This window comes from Bombina bombina, chromosome 3 (genome assembly GCF_027579735.1).
Source record: "Bombina bombina isolate aBomBom1 chromosome 3, aBomBom1.pri, whole genome shotgun sequence".
NCBI lineage: Eukaryota > Metazoa > Chordata > Amphibia > Anura > Bombinatoridae > Bombina > Bombina bombina.
In genome coordinates this window covers 254,405,634-254,411,633 of record NC_069501.1, presented here as the reverse complement: position 1 = coordinate 254,411,633, position 6,000 = coordinate 254,405,634, and positions in this window count along the sequence as shown.

The window sequence follows — 6,000 nt, the reverse complement described above, 5'->3', positions numbered from 1 at the left end:
TTTAAATCTGTATTGTCTTACTCTGTACTTTCTAACTCCTTACCTAAGCAGAGTAACTTTGTAGTTTGCTTTTGTATTTGGTTATTTGCTTACATTGTCCTTGCTGTGTCCTACATCTCCAGTGTTTTATAGTTTATTACCACACATGTGTCTGCTGTTATAAGATCTGTATTAACGTTACCTACACAACTTAGTTTTCATCTGGATAGCAAGACCAAACATTCACTAAGGTATGTTTTCCTTTGGTATTTAAAATGATTAATTTACAGTTAATATCTACTAATTTGTTATTTTGCTTTGTAGTTGCTTATTAAGGTATTAGAGATAATTGAGCTACTGTTTGGTCTCATTGCTCTCTTATACCTAGCTCCTCCTTTGTTACTGTGTTCTGTGTTTAATTTACAGTGTCCCAGTAAGGATTTGTTGTAAGTTGAGCCTCTCAACCGTTGATTCCAGCTTGCTTTGTTCTAGAATACCACCTGATGCTGGTGAAGAAGTGGGCCAGGCCAGATAAATGATTAGATTTTTGTTACAAATCCATGGGAGGAGGGGGGAACTTTGGAAACATGCATAATGGTGTGGAATGTCCATCAGTACCACAGTTATTACCATCTTGCCCATTTCTATTATTTTTGTCAACTAAAAAACAAAAGGGAAGAAAAGCACAGATCCAAATCAAGGGCAGTATAAATAAATAATAAACTTTTATTTTAGCCCCAATGAGCAGCTACTCACAGGATAAAGACAGATATGTGAATATCATCAGGCATCTGTTTTTGTCCACTGTTCCATACTTTTACTTTTACAGAGTCACAGTAGAACTTTATATATTTATCCTTCAAGTGATATATCCAATATAAAATAAGCAGTACATTCATATCCATTATGACCTCTTAATAAGAAAATTCATAATAATGCCAAATTAGCAACATATATAGGGCTATATTATGAGTAGGGCCCTATTTATCACTCCCTCCCGAGCATTAACTCCGCTAGATGAAGGCTTTTTGCGCGCATCAGGTAGTGCGCGTATTACAAGTTGAAAGTAAGAAGTTTTTACACGAGTGCTAACCCGACATGCAGAAAAAGCCGAACTTGGAATATCGATACTGCATTAACGTATTCGTAGACGTCAATGGAGTGTGAAAAGTGAAAAGAAACATCCATACTCTTGTGCAATCCCGAATGCATTTTCTCAAGTGTGCTAACCTGATATAAAATATGAATATGTCACATTTCAATGTCCTTCACATCGCAGAATATGTTCTATTTATTCATAAATACATATTTCTATTTATGGGAAAGAAGGCCATAGCCTACAAGAGTTGTGTAACTGAAAAAGCACTCTACATCTCTGTAAAAGCCAAAATACAATTGCTAGTTGAGTGGATTCAGTGACAGTAGCTAGAAAAAAAAAATTGGTATTTTAACCTTTTTTTGTTTTTGTTTTGTTTTCCCCCTTAGAAGGGAATTAGTAGTATTTGTCTAGCTACTGTCACTGAATCCACTCAACAAGCAATTGTATTTTGGCTTTTACAGAGATGTAGAGTGCTTTTTCAGTTACACAACTCTTGTAGGCTATGGCCTTCTTTCCCATTGTTCTCTTTTAGTGTACAGCACCTATTCCACTAGTATTATTATTATAGGTAATTATATAATAACTTATATAGTAGACATCTCTTTCTAGTGGTGCCATTCTCCTTCCCCTCCTTTTCTTTTCCTGTTCCCTTACATTTATATTTCTATTTATATCTGGGGGGTTTTTTTGGTAAAATATATATTTATACCTATATATATATATATATATATATATATATATATATATATATATATATATATATATATATATATATATGATTGCATATAGGTATACATAGATACAGATATATAGGAATATTCCCCTGTGAAGAACATTGGAATTGGAAATATTTATAGTAAATACACAATTAAACACTTTATTAAATATGAATATTGCATAAATATGATTTTACATGTTTTCAGCTTCTTGACTGCAAAGTGCTCCAATGCACTTATACAAATGTCTATATATGTATACATATGTATTTATGGGGTTTTTTTTTAACCTGATTAAAGCAAGAAATGGAAAAGGGTAAACTATCCCTTATTTTTCCAAAGCAAGGGAATTCAGAATGACTTCATTTATTATCATCATATTTAAAGTCAACCACTTGATACAAAGAAACACCTATGTGAAAGTTACATCCAATTCATCATAGCTGTAACCATTTTAACCAACTATGTAAAACCTACGTTTCCATGCCCCTGTAGGTATCAATATGCAAATACATTAGCAACAAATTATTGCATTATAACTAAGTATAGAATAAATAGATACTTAATAGCCAGTTTATATAGCTTTCAAATATTCTCTTTACTGGCTAGCGTTTCGTGTTTATCCTCCAATTTTTCAAACAAAATTAGGGCACGCCATGACGAAGCCCCATTCAGTTTGTATGCAGGGGTGAAATGAACATCTCGTTGGCTAAAGCAGTCTTTGTATAAAGGCTAGTCCTATGCATAATGAAAATACCTGATTGAGGAATAGCTAACTGAGCAAAGGCAGAGGTAACTGAAACAGAAAAATATACAGGAAAGAAGCTACCTGTCAGCTGTTTGCAACAGCGGGATCTCCTTGATCTACAAGGGGTAACCTACAAGAGATGACATCACAGACCTGGCATGCATCGGCCGACCACTGAATTTCGAGTAAAGGCAAACTTACCCTAAAGTGAATGGCAGTAACAGTGACCGGCTCAATTGAGCAACTAAAGCAAACTGTGGATATCCAGCGAGGTTGTGGTGAGCAGTGAGATCACTGGGTGAACGTGACAAGCCTAAGCAAGATGAGAGAGGTCTTCCGGTGGAGGTGGTATGTGTCGTAATAAGAACCGCATAACAACAACAGTAAGATCTGCTCTGTTTGACCATTTAAAGTGAACAAAAGTCCCTAATGTGGTTTAGAGGATTATTGCCTATGCACCATGTGTGTGGCAAAAGCCGTGGTCAGCAGGCAGCATAAACACAGTGACTTTTAAGTATTCAGTTCCCTGCAGTATTCTAGCAAAGCAAGGTGCACCTCTTTCCCTTATTTTGTTTGAAAAATTGGAGGATAAACACGAAACGCTAGCAAGTAAAGAGAATATTTGAAAGCTATATGCACTGGCTATTAAGTATCTATATACTATATAATGCAATCGTCTGTTGCTAATGTATTTGCATATTGATACCTACAGGGGCATGGAAATGTAGGTTTTTCCATAGTTGGTTAAAATGGTTACAGCTATGATGAATTAGATGTAACTTTCACATAGGTGTTTCTTTGTATCAAGTAGTTGACTTTAAATATGATGATAATAAATGAAGTCATTGTTAAAATTTAAAGAGTGCTGAATTCCCTTGCTTTGGAAAAATAAGGGACAGTTTACCCTTTTCCAACTCTTGCTATAATCAGGTTAAAAAAAATATTTCTAGGGTCTGCACCAATACTCCATGAGGCCTATATATCAAAGTGTCAACCGCAAATACACCTGAATTCTGCATCGTAATTGTTGTAAGATTGATCCAACCTAGTTATCAAAGCCTACAGACTGGCAAATGTTTAAATTCTTGACGTAACATACGAACCGGCGATCTCAATCCGATGCAGATCAATGCTTACGTCATTACAGATGTTCCGAATACACATTCGGCTCTATCTGACACTTTTTCTCAGTTATCAAACTTTTAACAGGTACGCTCGCATCTTTTCCGACCCAGCATACCTGGTTTTCAATCTGCCACCCTAGAGGCCGCGGATGCCATAGAAATCAATGGGAGTCTAAAAGCAGTGAAAGCTTATGTTTGATGCTGCAAGACAAAGAAATATAACCCATTGATTTCTATGGTAGAAAACAAGTAACGTTTACACCTAACAACCTAACATAAACCCTGAGTCTAAACACCCCTAATCTGCCTCCCCGACATCGCCGCAACCTAAATAAAATGTATTAACCCCTATTCCGCTGCTCCCCGACACCGCCGCAACTAAATCAATGTATTAATCCCTAAACCTCTGGCCTCCCACATCACCACCACTAACTAAACCTATTAACCCCTAAACCGTCAGCCCCCCCACATCACCAAAAACTAAATTAAGCTATTAACGCCTAAACCTAACAAGCCCCTAACTTTAAATTAAAATTACAACATCCCTATCTTAATATAAATTAAAACTTACCTGTAGAATTAAAATAAACTATTTTAAACTATTAATTAACCTACGCTAACTATTATACTACAATTAAATTAAAATACCAATTAAATAAACTAAATTACATATTAAAGAAACCTAACCCTATTTAAATTATTTAAATATACAATTAAACATTAGTAAAAGTACAAAATTTCTGAAAAAAACAAAAAAAAAGAGGTAGGTTGGAACAATGAAGCCCTTGTTGCCGCCTTCTTTCATGGGCTCTCCGATGCGATTAAAGATGAAGTTGCTGCCAGAGATTTACCAGAGGATCTCGAGGCATTGATTTCTTTTTTGATCCTAATTGACATCAGACTCAGAGAGAGGCCCTCTTTCAAGGAGCGCTTGCAGAAGCCTCATGTTCCGTTGTCTCCTACGTGTTCGTTCCCACCCATGCCTCCCTCTCCTCCCATGCCTCCTGGTCCTGAGTCACCAGGTACTGCTGAGCCAATGCAGTTGGGATTCACGCATCTCTCCGCAGCGGAGAGGGCCTTTAGGAGGAGGGAGGGGCTCTGCCTCTATTGTGGGTTACAGGGCCACCTTTTGAAGTCTTGTCCTACATTGCCGGGAAACGCTCACACCTAAGGTCCTGTCGGGGGCAGACCTTGGGTGGTTTATCCTCGTCCCCGGAACCGCTTAAGGAGAAACCTTTTGTCACGGTTGTCCTTTCCTGGGTGGACTCCTCCATAGTCACTCAGGCTCTTGTTGACTCCGGTGCTGCAGGCTATTTCATTGACAGTGCTTTTGTATCAAAGCACTCCTTTCCTGTTTTGTCTTGGTCCATTCCGCTTACTATTGAGGCCATTGATGGCAGGCCCATTCAGCCCGCACTCGTTACTCACGAAACTGCTCCATTGTCCATGGCTGTTGGGGCTCTCCATTTTTAAACCCTCCAGTTCCAGGTGATAAACTCTCCGCATTTTCCGGTTGTTCTGGGTTATCCCTGGCTCCAAAAGCACAATCCCAGTCTCGACTGGCGCAGGTCCGAAATTTTGTCATGTTCCCCGCAATGTATTTCCACTTGTCTTCGGAAACCAGTTAAAGTCTTGGGCACTTCTTCGGTATCTCCATTGCCAGAGGAGTACTGAGAGTTCCTAGACGTGTTTGACAAGGTGCGTGCTGGTACGTTGCCTCCTCACCGGTCTCACGATTGTGCCATAGACCTGCAACCCGAGGCCCTATCTCTTCGGGGCCGGGTGTACCCTCTGTCTGTTGCAGAGAATTGTGCTATGGAGGAGTATGTTGCCGATGCTCTGTCGCGGGGAATCATCCGCAAATCCTGCTCTCCTGCAGGGGCTGGCTTCTTCTTTGTGAAGAAAAAGGGTGGCGAGTTAAGACCATGTATCGATTATAGGGGTCTTAATCGTCTTAACATTAAGAATGCTTACCCTATTCCGCTCATTACGGAACTCTTTGACCGCCTCAAGGGAGCTACGGTCTTTACTAAACTTGATTTGAGAGGAGCGTACAATCTCGTTAGGATTAAGCAGGGTCACAAATGGAAAACAGCATTTAACACCAGGAGAGGGCATTATGAGTATCTTGTAATGCCCTTTGGCCTATGTAATGCTCCTGCTGTTTTTCAAGAATTTATTAATGATGTCCTACGAGATATGTTGCAAAAGTGTGTTGTGGTGTACTTAGACGACATCCTCATACACTCACCCACACTTGAGGCTCATCGTTCTGATGTTACACAGGTTCTTCAGAGACTATGTGAGAACGGCCTGTTTTGTAACCTCAAGAAA